Source organism: Chionomys nivalis, chromosome 8, assembly GCF_950005125.1.
Source record: "Chionomys nivalis chromosome 8, mChiNiv1.1, whole genome shotgun sequence".
NCBI classification, from domain to species: domain Eukaryota; kingdom Metazoa; phylum Chordata; class Mammalia; order Rodentia; family Cricetidae; genus Chionomys; species Chionomys nivalis.
Genome location: NC_080093.1, coordinates 89734182 through 89750935, shown reverse-complemented (window position 1 = coordinate 89750935; position 16754 = coordinate 89734182). Strand labels below are relative to the sequence as shown.

The 16754-nt window shown below is 41.5% G+C and overlaps 1 non-coding gene across 1 annotated transcript; it reads left to right on the top strand.

The window, feature by feature from the left end:
• Positions 1–10463: 10463 nt before the first annotated feature.
• LOC130880862 (U6 spliceosomal RNA) lies at positions 10464–10570 on the top strand. The gene has a single exon (XR_009057659.1). It is a non-coding gene; the product is annotated as a U6 spliceosomal RNA (small nuclear RNA).
• The last annotated feature ends 6184 nt before the right edge of the window (positions 10571–16754 follow it).

The window sequence follows — 16754 nt, the reverse complement described above, 5'->3', positions numbered from 1 at the left end:
CTTGTGTGCCAGCCTGATGACCTGTCTCAGATCCCCATATTCCACAAGGGAGTAGAAGAGAACCAACTCCCAAGAGTTGACCTCTAACTGCTCTTCCGTACACACGGTGGCGTACATGCCTGCCAACACAGATACACTAAATAAAAATATTAAAGTATTTATAAAGTCACAGAACAATGCAAAGGAGTGCAGACAATAATAATTCTATCCAGAAGAATCGGTCTAATATATAAGAACATGCATGCATGCATATTTGTCAACATAAGAATATCATTAAATATCTCTGATATAGGTGTATCACTAGCAAAAGCAAATGTGTTTGACAGGGTCTTTTTTAACACTACTCGTTTAAAATCACCTAGGATTCAGTCTGTCCCATGCGTACAAGAGTCTCATCTCCTCTGTTAGGCTCCCATGGGACAGGATTAGTGTCTCCATTTCAATCCCAGAGCCCAGGACACTGCCAGATCCATGATGAGCATCAGTTAAGTGTTTTTAGATTGGCTAGTTAAAATCTATTACCCCCCTCTTATTCTAAAATCTCAGGGATGTATAGAATTTAACATTCTAAACTGACAGAATTCAACAAGAAGAAATTAAAGATAAATATGTGTAGCACTAGTTATAATTGTTCTTAGTAAAAACCCAGACTCGGATATTAGTGAGTGAAAGCTGAAGATCAAAGAAGCAGAGCAGCCAGCCACTAGAGAGCTCTTTCACCTCTACCAGTGTCAGACCAAAGGAATGACCCTGTCCTCAGACTTTGTCCTTTGGCAGGAGTAAACCCAAGAGTGCAAACTGCATCCATCTCCAAACCTCAGACTGCAGCTGTGTCCACCCAACCTCAGATTGCCCTGAACTCCTGTCTCCTTCCTTATATTCCTCTCTCCACTCAGCCATACCACTCCTGTCTCTACCTACCTAGTGATGGGATTAAAGGTGTGGGATCCCTTTGTGAGCTCTGTTTCTCTTCTAAGTAATTCAACCTTTTGTTGCCCAGGGTGTCTTTGAACTAACAGAGATCCCTCAGCCTCTGTCCCCCTGGGATTAAATAAAGGTGTGTGTCACCACTCCCTGGACTCTAGTGGTGTCTAGAGTCTGCACTCTGATATTTGGGTAAGCTTTATTTGTTAAAACAGAAACAAAATATCAGTACAAATATGATATGTGAACAAAGAGTTAATTATTCCTTGCCCGGAATTCCTTGTCAATGCATCTGGCCAAAAGGATTCATGAAGGACTCAATGTCACAGTTTCAGATTGATCACCTCTCAAAAAGTCTTCTCTGAAGGGAGCGAGATACTCACTCCTCTATGATCTTCGATTATCTTCTTGGACCCATGGCTATCACACATTTGAATGTATGTATGCAACTCAGAGATGTGTTTGTGTGTGCACACACATGTAATAACTCAGAAAAATGCTCTGAGTGAGTATATGCTTCCTTATACTGATTAATACAGTGAGGAGGATAGGAGATCTCTAAGCCCTGAAGAATTCCCAGACTAATCTCTAAATTTCGAAGCCTTTTCCTGTCTGGTATGGATCTTATCAGAAAGAACAAGCATGAATGAGCTGCATGCCTCTTGTTGGTCTATACCCAGGCTGCTGTCTCCTGTAAGGATTCCATTCAGTGTAAATCTTTTACTATTACTGTTGTTATTATTATTATTAGAGATAGAGTCTCATGTCTCCCAGGCTTTCCTCCAGATCCTTAGACATCCAAGGATAACCCTGAACTCCAGACCATGAGACGTCATATCCAGTTTATGCAGGGATAAGGGTGGAACCCAGTGCTTCATGCATGCTAGTTAAGCACTCTGCTAATAGAGCTAGTGCCCCACCCAAGTCACTGTAAAGCTTTAGGTGGACACTGGGAAAGCCACAGGTCTCAGCAGCTTCCTTCCAACATTGGTATACTGTCCTGAATAGATGATGTGCCAACCACCACGACTGCTGTCTGGAAAGTTCTTTTGCATGCAGGTGTTTTAAGTTTATGTCTTTCTCTGTTTCCAGTGAGACAAAGGAGTCAATCATTTGTTTTACAAAAGTAAACAGAATCATGAAATGAAAAACAGAGGCCCAATAAGCAGAATTTTCCTCGAGTTTAGGTCATCCTTGCCTGAGTAAATATGGATGAGTCAAGGCTAAAGTGTAAGCATTCCCAAGTGCAGGCCTCCAGGGACTACTTCTTGGGCATCAATATTGATAAGAGATTTTCATGGAACACAAAGTAGCCTAGTGTCATCCCACTAACACTGTTTCTGGATCAAGATGATTCCTGAGGCAAAAACAGTTTCTCTGCACTGTAGAAGCTTAAGGTTTCTTTTCTTGACAACTGTCCCTACCACCCCCCATGTTGTCCCCTCCCTACATTGGCTGTCTCATTGCAGAATTAAGTATCAACACAGATAAGCCCATTAGTTGAGCGGTTGCACGTCTAAGCACTTTGCAAGTGTTAACTCCTTGATTCTTTAACATAATTCTTTAAGTGTGGGTGCCCTATTACCTCCATCTCACAGACAAGGACTCTGAGGCCTGGAAGACAGTGGATCACTTGCCCAAGGTGACACAAACAGTAAGCAGAAGAGCTGGGGTTCTAACCCAGGCAGTCTGCCCAGACAACTTTATTAACTGGTTTACCACACTAGTCCACTGCTGCAAGCACCCTTGCAAAATAACTTTCAATATCAATATTATATGAAAATCATAGCTTAAAATAGAATAGACCACTGCCAGTTGTTTAGTCCAGACTCCTGTAACAGAAAACCAGACTAGTCAGCTTATTAATGACAAACCACAATATCCCACAGTTCTAAACACCGAAAAACCCTAAACCAAGGTGCCAGCAGAGTGGATAACTTGTGAATATTGCTTCCTTGTTCAAAAATGGTTATCTCATCTGTGAAAAAGGTGAATGACCTTTCTGTGGGTGGGAAGTATGGGGAATAACTTTGTAAGGAAAAAACTAATCTTATCATTTCCAAAGGCCACACCCTCTACACAATCACCATTATCATTGGAGTTAGGTTTGTTTGTTTTGAGATAGAGTCTTCACAAAGAACAGGCTGGGTTGAACTCACTGTTTACCCAAAGATGACCTTGAACTCCTAATACTCCTACTTCCAGTCTCTTATCCTAACTGGGATGGTATATAAATTTTGAGGAGAAAAATCTATGTATATGGTATTACATTCCCAGTTTTCTATAATCCATATTCTTTTCAAGTGCAAACCACATTCATTACATTTTGAAAACCCCCAAGATTCAAACTATTTGAACTTTAATTCTAAAGCATAAAATGAATAATCTTATTTAATCAGATTTAAGGAGAAGTCAAGGTAAACTGACTATGAAGCACACTGCCTTCCTGTTGTGAACCAATGAAAGCAAACATCACAAGGCATCCAATTTTAGTGGCAGAAGTAGACAGAATAGCACATCAGAGCACAGTATAGCATAGTGTAGCATAGAGATGTCTATTTCAAAAGGAGGAGATGGAGAAGAAAGGGCTATCAGATCCCAGCTGAGCCCAATCTACAGGACTATCACTGTGAGCTGTTAAGATCATCAAAAAAAATCCATTTTGGTTAGATGTTCTTTCCTGCAGGGATGCTGTGCTAAGGTCTGGAGTCTGCAAAGTACTAGGGCATTGGTCTCTCCTGAACACATGAAACCTTCCTAGTTCTGCCAAGCATGCCTTACATTCCCATGGTTCTTCAGCTCCCCACAGCCTTGTCTCTCTGGATGGAAGCCATCTGACCCACTAAAAGCAAGATTGCCTCCCCCCCATCTTGGAAACTAAGGTTTGGCCTGGTCATCTCTGTCTTCTCCAGACTCATTTTTCCATGTTCCCGTAAGACCAATGCTATATGGTCTTGTCTCATTCACTATAGCTCTGATAACTTCCCATCATTTTTTCCCATCTTTTCCTTTTACTTTAGGCTGTCATTTTTTTCAATTGAAGTCACTGCTTAAGTCTGGTTCACACCTATATTAATTCCTTATTCGTGACTTGCTTAACCACACCCATGGTGTTCTCAATGTGTTTTCTCATTTTCTACCATGTTGAAAGACTAAGAATTTTTCAAATCTAAGGTTCATCTCTATTGTATGTCATTATAATGCTGGAAGGTGTTATATACACTACCAGAGGAGAAGTTATCGCCCATCTCACCCAGCTGAGAACACTATGATCTATAATAGCTACCTGCCTGGTAGTCTCTGTGTGCAACACTGACACAGATAGTCACCTTTTGATTTGATTTATTGTCCTTCATCTGCATACTATGGAATCCATATTTGATAGTGTGAATGAGGCTAAGAACCTGTGGTTAAATAAGTTATTTGTCCTAGGGAAAAAACCTGCCACTATTATTTGCTAAGTAAACATAAAATGACGCTTAATGACTTGCATTTCTCAATCCTCACCAAAGAAACGTCTTCCCACAGTAAGTGGTAATTAACACAAACATCTAAAGCTGTTCAATATGCAGAGAATAAGTGACACTGGAATGCTCATTCTAAAATAAGATGCCTGTACCATTTATCCTCAAGTCTCAAAGATTTATACCGAAGAGGGGGTGAAAAGGTTATTAAGATGGCAGATGACAGGGTTGGAGAGATGGCTCAGTGGTTAAGAGCACTGACTGCTCTTCCAGAGGACCTGGGTTCAGTTCCCAGCACCCACATGGCAATTCACAACTGTCTGAAGATCCAGTTCCAGGGGATCTGACACCTTCACACCAGTGCACATAAAATAAATAAACAATAAGAAATATTTTAAAAAGATGGCAGATGACTTAATGAAACAGTGTTTTTCAGACATAACAGGGCAGCAGAATGCACATGTGATCATAATGTGTCATGTCATCTTCCCTATTATGCTCTGTCTATTCCTTTGTAGCAGTGTCTCCTCAAACCTGGGCATCATGTTTCCTCAGCAAGCCAGGAAGCCCTAGTGATTCTCCGGTTTCTGGCGCCACAGAACTGAATCAGAGTTGTGCATAGGATGCCTGGATTTAACATTTGTTATGAGATCCAAAATCTTGTCCTCATGATTGCAGAGCAAGCATTCTTTTTTAAATTAATTAATTAATTAAAGATTTCTGCCTCCTTCCTCCCCCTCCCATTTACCTCCCCCTCCCCCAATTAAGTCCCCCTCCCTCGTCAGCCCGAAGAGCAATCAGGGTTCCCTGCCCTGTGCTAAGACCAAGGACCCCCCACCTTCATCCAGGTCTAGTAAGGTGAGCATCCAAAATGCCTAGGCTCCCATCAAGCCAGTACGTGCAGTAGGATCAAAAACCCATTGCCATTGTTCTTGAGTTCTCAGTAGTCCTCATTGTCCGGTATGTTCAGTGAGTCCAGTTTTATCCCATGCTCTTTCAGACCCAGGCCAGCTGGCCTTGCTGAGTTCCCAATAGAACATCCCCATTGTCTCAGTGTGTGGGTGCACCCCTCGCGGTCCTGAGTTCCTTGCCCGTGCTCTCTCTCCTTCTGCTCCTGATTTGGACCTTGAGACTTCTGTCCGTTGCTCCAATGTGGGTTTCTGCCTCTGTCTCCTTTCATCGCCTGATGAAGGTTAATATTCAGGAGGATGCCTATATGTTTTTCTTTGGGTTCACCTTATTATTTAGTTTCTCTAAGATCACGAATTATATGCTCAATGTCCTTTATTTATGGCTAGAAAACAAATATGAGTGAGTACATCCCATGTTCCTCTTTTTGGGTCTGGCTTACCTCACTCAGGATAGTGTTTTCTATTTCCATCCATTTGCATGCAAAATTCAAGAAGTCATTGTTTTTTACTGCTGAGTAGTACTCTAATATGTATATATTCCATACTTTCTTCATCCATTCTTCCATTGAAGGGCATCTAGGTTGTTTCGAGGTTCTGGCTATTACAAACAATGCTGCTATGAACATAGTTGAGCATATACTTTTGTTGTATGATAGGGCATCTCTTGGGTATATTCCCAAGAGTGGTATTGCTGGGTCCAGGGGTAGATTGATCCCGAATTTCCTGAGAGACCGCCACACTGCTTTCCAAAGTGGTTGCACAATTTTGCATTCCCACCAGCAATGGATGAGAGTACCCCTTTCTCCACAACCTCTCCAACAAAGGCTATCATTGGTGTTTTTTATTTTAGCCATTCTGACAGGTGTACGATGGTATCTTAAAGTTGTCTTGATTTGCATTTCCCTGATCGCTAAGGTGGTTGAGCATGACCTTAAGTGTCTTTTGGCCATTTGAACTTCTTCTGTTGAGAATTCTCTGTTCAGCTCAGTGCCCCATTTTATAATTGGGTTGATTGGCCTTTTACGGTCTAGTTTCTTGAGTTCTTTATATATTTTGGAGATCAGACCTTTGTCAGTTGCGGGGTTGGTGAAGATCTTCTCCCAGTCAGTGGGTTGCCTTTTTGTCTTAGTGACAGTGTCCTTTGCTTTACAAAAGCTTCTCAGTCTGAGGAGGTCCCATTTATTCAATGAGGCCCTTAATGTCTGTGCTGCTGGGGTTATACATAGGAACTGGTCTCCTGTGCCCATGTGTTGTAGAGTACTTCCCACTTTCTCTTCTATCAGGTTCAATGTGTTCGGACTGATGTTGAGGTCGTTAATCCATTTGGACTTGAGTTTTGTGCATGGTGATAGATATGGATCTATTTTCATTCTTCTACAGATTGGCATCCAGTTTTGCCAGCACAATTTGTTGAAGATGCTCTCTTTTTTCCATTGTATACTATTAGCTCCTTTATCGAAAATCAGGTGTTCATAGGTTTGTGGGTTAAAGTCAGGGTCTTCTATTCGATTCCATTGGTCGACTTCTCTGTTTTTATGCCAATAGCACGCTGTTTTCAATACTGTAGCTCTGTAATAGAGTTTGACGTCAGGGATGGTAGTGCCTCTAGCCGATCCTTTATTGCATAAGATTGTTTTGGCTATCCTGGGTTTTTTGTTTTTCCATATAAAGTTGATTATTGTCTTCTCCAGATCTGTGAAGAATTTTGATGAGATTTTGATGGGGATTGCATTGAATCTATAGATTGCTTTTGGTAGAATTGCCATTTTTACTATGTTGATCCTCCCAATCCAAGAGCAAGGGAGATCCTTCCATTTTCTGGTGTCCTCTTCAATTTCTTTCTTCAAAGACTTAAAGTTCTTGTCAAATAGATCTTTCACTTCCTTGGTCAGAGTTACCCCAAGATATTTTATGCTATTTGTGGCTATCGTGAAAGGTGATGCTTCTCTGATTTCCCTCTCTGCTTCCTTATCCTTAGTGTATAGGAAGGCAACTGATTTTTTGGAGTTGATCTTGTATCCTGCCACATTACTAAAGGTGTTTATCAGCTGTAGGAGTTATTTGGTTGAGTTTTTGGGGTCGCTTATGTATACTATCATATCATCAGCAAATAACGAAAGCTTAACTTCTTCCTTTCCAATACGAATCCCCTTGATCCCCTTATGTTGTCTTATTGCTATTGCTAGAACTTCAAGCACTATATTGAAGAGGTATGAAGAGAGTGGACATCCTTGTCGTGTTCCTGATTTTAGTGGGATGGCTTTGAGTTTTTCTTTGTTTAATTTAATGTTAGCTGTTGGCTTGCTGTAAATAGCTTTTATTATATTTAGGCATGACCCTTGTATCCCTAATCTCTCCAAGACCTTTATCATAAAGGGGTGTTGAATTTTGTCGAATGCTTTTTCAGCATCTAATGAAATGATCATATGGTTTTTTTCTTTCAGTTTATTTATATGGTGGATTACATTGATAGATTTGCATATGTTGAACTAGCCGTGCATCTCTGGGATGAAGCCTACTTGATCATAATGGATAATTTTTCTAATGTGTTCTTGGATTCGGTTTGCCAGTATTTTATTGATAATTTTTGTGTCAATATTCATGAGTGAGATAGGCCTGTAATTCTCTTTCTTGGTTGAGTCTTTGTGTGGTTTTGGTATCAGGGTAACTGTAGCCTCATAAAAGGAATAAGGAATTTGGTAATGACACTTCTGTTTCTATATTGTGAAATACGTTAAGGAGTATAGGTATTAGCTCTTCTTGGAAGTTCTGGTAGAATTCTGCATTGAAGCCATCTGGTCCTGGGCTTTTTTTGGGAGATTTTTGATAACAGATTCCAGTTCTTCACGACTAACAGGTCTATTTAGATCGTTCACCTGGTCTTGGTTTAGCTTTGGTATATGGTACTTATCTAAAAAAATGTCCATTTCTTTTGCATTTTCCAGTTTTGTGACATACAGGCTTTTGTAGTAACATCTAATGATTCTCTGAATTTCCTCTGTGTCTGTGGTTATGTCCCCCTTTTCATTTCTGATATTATTTATTTGCGTGTTCTCTCTCTGTTGTTTAATTAGTTTGGATAAGGGTTTGTCAATCTTGTTGATTTTCTCCAAGAACCAACTTTGTGTTTTACTGATTCTTTGGACTGTTTTCTGTGTTTCTATTTTGTTGATTTCCGCCCTCAGTTTGATTATTTCCAGTCTTCTACTCCTCTTGGGCGCGTCTGCTTCTTTTTTTTCTAGAGCTTCCAGGTGTGCTGTTTAGTCCCCAATGTATGCTTTCTCCGTTTTCTTTAAGTGGGCACTTAGTGCTATGAATTTTCCTCTTAGCACTGCTTTCATCGTGTCCCATAGGTTTGAGTATGTTGACTCTTTATTTTCATTAAATTCAAGGAAGACTTTAATTTCTTTCTTAATTTCTTCCTTGACCCAGGTGTGGTTCAGTAGTTGACTGTTCAGTTTCCATGAGTTTGTTGGCTTTCTGGGGGTAGCATTGTTGTTGCATGCTAACTTTAGTCCGTAGTGATCTGATAAGACACAGGTGGACACTGATTTTTTTTTTGTAACTGTGGAGGTTTCCTTTGTTTCTGAGTATGTGGTCAATTTTCGAGAAGGTTCCATGAGCTGCAAAGAAGAAGGTATATTCTTTCCTATTTGGGTGGAGTGTTCTATAGATGTCTGTTAAGTCCATTTGCTTCATTACCTCCAATAATTCTCTTAATTCTCTACTTGGTTTCTGTCTGATTGACCTGTCCATTGGAGAGAGAGGTGTGTTGAAGTCTCCTACTACTAGTGTGTGTGGTTTGATGTCTGCCTTGAGTTCTAGTAATATTTCTTTTATATAAGTGGGTGCTTTTATATTAGGGGCGTAGATATTCAGGAGACTTCATTCTGATGAATTGTTCCTGTTATGAGTATAAAGTGTTCATCTCGATCTCTTCTGATTGATTTTAGTTTGAAGTCAGTTTTGTTAGAAATTAGTATGGCCACACCTGCTTTTTTCTTAGGACCATTTGCTTGAAACACCTTTTCCCAACCCTTTACTCTGAGTAGATGCCTGTCTTTGTGGTTGAGATGTGTTTCTTGCAAACAGCAGAATGTTGGATCCTGTTTTCGTATCCAATCTCTTAGCCTGTGCCTTTTTATAGGTGAATTGAGACCATTAATATTAAGTGATATTAATGGCCATTGGTTGTTTACTCCGGTTATTCTTCTTGTTTTTGGTAGTAGAGTTTGTGTATCTCCCTTCTTTGAGTAGAGCAAGCATTCTTAATTTTTGAGCCATTTCTCCAGCACCACATTAAATTCCTAAGTCCACATAACCATATGTCTTAGTTTCTTCTGGATAATCCTGGGTTAACTCCATTTAGTTATTATAATATAACACTTTGTTTTTCCTTAAAGCATCCCAGGTTTGAACCATAGTTTATATGGTCACGTGCATTAGCTAACTTTTTTGCCATGACAACAAATCCTTTTGAAATTGTGAGACTCAAAAGTCAACTCTGTAGGGTATACTTATGGATCTGTGCCTCACTTGCAACTCTGCCCAGGCTGAGTCAGGATTAAAATTTTTCTATCTTGTCACTGGTGTTTGCCTAGTCCTAACAAAACAATTGGCACATGGTAAACCCTCTGCAAGCTTTCCTAATGACATAATCATTGATAACAGCTTGCATTTGATACCAACATGGCTAAAAGTAAGACAGTCCACTCTTAAGGAAAAACCTGTTCTCCTTTTGTTTCTGTGTGATACTTTTCAGGGGGAATTCAATTCATATATGGAGCTGACGGGCATACGGAAATTTCTCCATTTAGTATTGCTTCCTGTGTTGAGAAAGGCAGTTTCACAGCACAGTCACATGCCCATTTTTCTCCATTCCTTTCCCCAAATTTAGCTGATTTAGAATAAAAGTTAGCAAGCAAGACAACTTAGCTGTGAAAGACACTTCTTTCCAAGCTTGAAGACCTAAGTTTAATTCCCAGGACACAACCCTTGGAAGGAGAGAACGAAACTCCTGTAAATTGTCTTCTACATCCACAAGCATGCTGTGGTACATATATACTCCCTATTCACTTAACACACATATAATATATGTACACACAATAAATGTAATTAAAACTAAAAATTATTCAGCATTAGTATCTTTAGTAACTTTCTATTTGTGCTCACTTCGGCAGCACATATACTAAAATTGGAACGATACAGAGAAAATTAGCATGGCCCCTGCGCAAGGATGACACGCAAATTCGTGAAGCGTTCCATGTTTTTTAAAAAGATCAAACCTAAGAATAATAGGGATAGAAGAAGGAGAAGAAGTACAGCTCAATGGTCCAGAAAATATATTTAATAAAATTATAGAAGAAAACTTTCCCAACCTTAAGAAAGATATTCCTGCTTTTTTTCCTCTTTGGGCACATAACACCATCCAGCTCAGTCTGTCTGGCGCTGGGGGCAAACCCTCAGGGCAAGTAGGCAGGCGAGACCTCCTTTGTCTCACTGGCCCGCCTGCACCAACCAAGGTAGGCGCTTTGTTTACGAACTACCCAACCTGCACGGAGATCTGATCTCGGCACCAGGAGAGACAGCAGGGCGGTGAGTTTGTGACCAGTGGCGGCGGAAGCAGCCCTGGACAGGGAACTCTGAAGTTCCTCATCCCCTCCCTATACTCCCCGGGCTCCCTGCAGGGGCTCTACCCCCCCATACTGCCTCTCTCTGCTTGTCCCACCCAGCGTGCATCCAGAACCCTTCTTCCTTCTGTCCCCTTTCCTCTTTGGGCACATAACACCATCCAGCTCAGTCTGTCTGGCGCTGGGGGCAAACCCTCAGGGCAAGTAGGCAGGCGAGACCTCCTTTGTCTCACTGGCCCGCCTGCACCAACCAAGGTAGGCGCTTTGTTTACGAACTACCCAACCTGCACGGAGATCTGATCTCGGCACCAGGAGAGACAGCAGGGCGGTGAGTTTGTGACCAGTGGCGGCGGAAGCAGCCCTGGACAGGGAACTCTGAAGTTCCTCATCCCCTCCCTATACTCCCCGGGCTCCCTGCAGGGGCTCTACCCCCCCATACTGCCTCTCTCTTCTTGTCCCACCCAGCTTGCATCCAGAACCCTTCTTCCTTCTGTCCCCTTTCCTCTTTGGGCACATAACACCATCCAGCTCAGTCTGTCTGGCGCTGGGGGCAAACCCTCAGGGCAAGTAGGCAGGCGAGACCTCCTTTGTCTCACTGGCCCGCCTGCACCAACCAAGGTAGGCGCTTTGTTTACGAACTACCCAACCTGCACGGAGATCTGATCTCGGCACCAGGAGAGACAGCAGGGCGGTGAGTTTGTGACCAGTGGCGGCGGAAGCAGCCCTGGACAGGGAACTCTGAAGTTCCTCATCCCCTCCCTATACTCCCCGGGCTCCCTGCAGGGGCTCTACCCCCCCATACTGCCTCTCTCTGCTTGTCCCACCCAGCGTGCATCCAGAACCCTTCTTCCTTCTGTCCCCTTTCCTCTTTGGGCACATAACACCATCCAGCTCAGTCTGTCTGGCGCTGCGGGCAAACCCTCAGGGCAAGTAGGCAGGCGAGACCTCCTTTGTCTCACTGGCCCGCCTGCACCAACCAAGGTAGGCGCTTTGTTTAGGAACTACCCAACCTGCACGGAGATCTGATCTCGGCACCAGGAGAGACAGCAGGGCGGTGAGTTTGTGACCAGTGGCAGCGGAAGCAGCCCTAGACAGGGAACTCTGAAGTTCCTCATCCCCCTCCCTATACTCCCCGGGCTCCCTGCAGAGGCTCTACCCCCCCCATACTGCCTCTCTCTTCTTGTCCCACCCAGCTTGCATCCAGAACCCTTCTTCCTTCTGTCCCCTTTCCTCTTTGGGCACATAACACCATCCAGCTCAGTCTGTCTGGCGCTGGGGGCAAATCCTCAGGGCAAGTAGGCAGGCGAGACCTCCTTTGTCTCACTGGCCCGCCTGCACCAACCAAGGTAGGCGCTTTGTTTAGGAACTACCCAACCTGCACGGAGATCTGATCTCGGCACCAGGAGAGACAGCAGGGCGGTGAGTTTGTGACCAGTGGCGGCGGAAGCAGCCCTGGACAGGGAACTCTGAAGTCCCTCATCCCCCTCCCTATACTCCCCGGGCTCCCTGCAGGGGCTCTACCCCCCCATACTGCCTCTCTCTTCTTGTCCCACCCAGCTTGCATCCAGAACCCTTCTTCCTTCTGTCCCCTTTCCTCTTTGGGCACATAACACCATCCAGCTCAGTCTGTCTGGCGCTGGGGGCAAATCCTCAGGGCAAGTAGGCAGGCGAGACCTCCTTTGTCTCACTGGCCTGCCTGCAACAAGCAAGGAGAGACATCACTATAACACCAGGAGACTAGCACTGCAGAGAGCCATCACTGGGAAGGTACATCAGTAGGCAAGGAGACCTGATCCGGTAAAAGAAGATCCAGAGGGGAGCATTCAGAGAAAGAGATGGGCAGGCGCCAATGCAAGAATTCACCTAACAATCTGAAAAACTATATGAAACCACCAGAACCCAGCGACCTCCCAACAGGTGGACATGAACACCTTAATCATGAAGAAGTAGATAAAATTGACTTTATGAAAGTGATTGACGCCCTTAAACAACATGTAAAAAATGCCCTTATAGAAATGGATGAGAAGTATAACAGAAAGTTTGAAGAATTGAGTAAATCAGTGAATGATACCCTAGGAAACCAAGGAAAAACAATCAAACAGATAATGGAAACAGTTCAAGACTTAAAAACTGAAATGGAGGCAAAGAAGAAAACACAAACAGAAGGTCAGCTGGACAGGGAAAATCTAGGTAAACGAATAGAGACTACAGAAGCAAGCATAACCAACAGAATACAAGAGATAGAAGAAAGAATCTCAGATTCTGAAGATACCATAGAGAAAATAAACACGCTGATCAAAGAAAACAGCAAGGCCAACAAATTCTCATCACAAAACATTCAGGAAATATGGGACACAATAAAAAGACCAAACCTAAGAATAATAGGAATAGAAGAAGGAGAAGAAGCGCAGCTCAACGGTCCAGAAAATATATTTAATAAAATTATAGAAGAAAACTTTCCCAACCTAAAGAAAGATATACCTATGAAGATTCAAGAAGCATACAGAACACCGAATAGGCTGGATCAAAAAAAAACATCCTCTCGCCATATAATAATCAAAACACAAAGCATACAGAATAAAGAAAGAATACTACGAGCAGCAAAGGAAAAAGGCCAAGTTACTTATAAAGGTAAACCTATCAGACTTACACCTGACTTCTCTATGGAAACCATGAAAGCCAGAAGGTCCTGGATAGATGTACTGCAGAAACTAAGAGACCATGGATGCAAGCCCAGACTACTATACCCAGCCAAGCTTTCGTTCACTATAAATGGAGAAAACAAAATTTTCCAGGATAAAAACAAATTTAAACAATACGTAGCCACAAATCCAGCCTTACAGAAAGTAATAGAAGGAAAATCACTAACCAAGGAGTCCAACAATGACCACAATATCTCAGACAACTAGAGACCCTTCACCAGCGCAACACAAAGAAGGGGAACACACAAAATTTCCAACTTAAAAAATGACCGGAGTTAACAACCACTGGTCATTAATATCACTTAATGTCAATGGACTCAACTCTCCTATAAAAAGGCACAGACTAAGAGATTGGATACGAAAACAGGATCCAACATTCTGCTGTTTACAAGAAACACACCTCAACCACAAAGACAGGCACCTACTCAGAATAAAGGGTTGGGATAAGGCTTATCAAGTAAATGGACCTAAGAAACAAGCAGGGGTGGCCATACTAATTTCTAACAAAGTTGACTTCAAACTTAAATCAATCAGGAGAGATGGAGAGGGACATTTTCTACTCATAACAGGAACAATTCATCAGGATGAAGTCTCAATCCTGAATATCTATGCCCCTAATATAAAAGCACCCACGTACGTAAAAGAAACATTGTTAAAACTCAAGGCAGCCATCAAACCGCACACATTAATAGTAGGAGACTTTAATACTCCTCTCTCACCAATGGACAGGTCAAGTAGACAGAAACCTAACAGAGAAATAAGAGAATTAATGGAGGTAATGAATCAAATGGACTTAACAGACATCTATAGAATATTCCACCCAAATAGGAAAGAATATACCTTCTTCTCTGCAGCTCATGGAACCTTCTCAAAAATCGACCACATACTCGGTAACAAAGCAAACATCCACAGTTACAAAAAAATATTAATATCCACCTGTATCTTATCAGATCACCATGGATTAAAGCTAGAATTCTGCAACAATGCTACCCCCAGAAAGCCTACAAACTCATGGAAACTGAATAGTCAACTACTGAACCATTCCTGGATTAAGGAAGAAATAAAGAAAGAAATTAAACTCTTCCTTGAAGACAATGAAAATAAAGAAACAACATACTCAAACCTATGGGACACTATGAAAGCAGTTCTGAGAGGAAAGTTCATAGCACTAACTGCCCACTTAAAGAAAACAGAGAAAGCACACATTGGAGACTTAACAGCCCACCTGAAAGCTCTAGAAAAAAAAGAAGCAGACTCACCTAGAAGGGGTAGAAGACTGGAAATAATCAAACTGAGGGCTGAAATCAACAAAATAGAGACACAGAAAACAATTGAAAGAATCAATGAATCAAAAAGCTGGTTCCTGGAGAAAATCAACAAGATTGATAAACCCCTATCCAAACTAATCAAACGGCAGAGAGAGAATTTGCAAATTAATAAGATCAGAAATGAAAAGGGAGACATAACCACAGACACAGAGGAAATTCAGAGAATCATTAGATCTTACTACAAAGGCCTGTATGCCACAAAACTGGAAAATGTAAAAGAAATGGACGCTTTTTTAGATAAATACCATTTACCAAAGTTAAACCAGGACCAGGTGAACAACCTAAATAGACCGGTTAGTTGTGAAGAATTAGAAGCTGTTATCAAAAACCTCCCTTCCAAAAAAAGTCCAGGACCAGATGGTTTCAATGCAGAATTCTACCAGAACTTCCAAGAAGACCTAATACCTATTCTCCTTAATGTATTTCACAATATAGAAACAGAAGAGTCATTGCCAAATTCCTTTTATGAAGCTACAGTAACTCTGATACCAAAACCACACAAAGACACAACCAAGAAAGAGAATTACAGGCCAATCTCACTCATGAACATCGACGCAAAAATCCTCAACAAAATTCTGGCAAACCGAATCCAAGAACACATTAGAAAAATTATCCATTATGATCAAGTAGGCTTCATACCAGAGATGCAGGGCTGGTTTAACATACGCAAATCTATCAATGTAATCCATCATATAAATAAACTGAAAGAAAAAAACCATATGATCGTTTCATTAGATGCTGAAAAAGCATTTGACAAAATTCAACATCCCTTTATGATAAAAGTCTTGGAGAGATTAGGGATACAAGGGTCATACCTAAATATAATTAAAGCTATATACAGCAAGCCGACAGCTAATATCAAATTAAATGGAGAGAAACTTAAAGCCATCCCACTAAAATCAGGAACACGCCAAGGCTGTCCACTCTCTCCATACCTCTTCAATATAGTTCTCGAAGTTTTAGCAATAGCAATAAGACAACATAAGGGGATAAAGGGGATTCAAATTGGAAAGGAAGAAGTTAAACTTGCATTATTTGCAGATGATATGATAGTGTACATGAGCGACCCCAAAAACTCCTCCAAAGAACTCCTACAGCTGATAAACGCCTTTAGTAATGTGGCAGGATACAAGATCAACTCCAAAAAATCAGTCGCCCTCTTATACACAAAGGATCTGGAAGCAGAGAGAGAAATAAGAGAATCATCACCTTTCACGATAGCCACAAACAGCATAAAATATCTTGGGGTAACTCTAACCAAGGAAGTGAAAGATCTATTTGACAAAAACTTTAAGGCATTGAAGAAAGAAATTGAAGAGGATACCAGAAAATGGAAGGATCTCCCTTGCTCTTGGATTGGGAGAATCAACATAGTAAAAATGGCAATTCTACCAAGGGCAATTTATAGATTCAATGCAATCCCCATTAAAATCCCATCAAAATTCTTCACAGATCTTGAAAGGACAATAATCAACTTTATATGGAGAAACAAAAAACCCAGGATAGCCAAAACAATCTTATACAATAAAGGAACTTCTGGAGGCATTACCATCCCTGACTTCAAACTCTATTACAGAGCTACAGTAATGAAAACAGCGTGGTACTGGCATAAAAACAGAGAAGTCGACCAATGGAATCGTATAGAAGACCCGGATTTTAACCCACAAACCTATGAACAACTGATTTTTGATAAAGGAGCTAAAAGTATACAATGGAAGAAAGAAAGCATCTTCAACAAATGGTGCTGGCACAATTGGATGTCAACCTGTAGAAGAATGAAAATAGACCCATATCT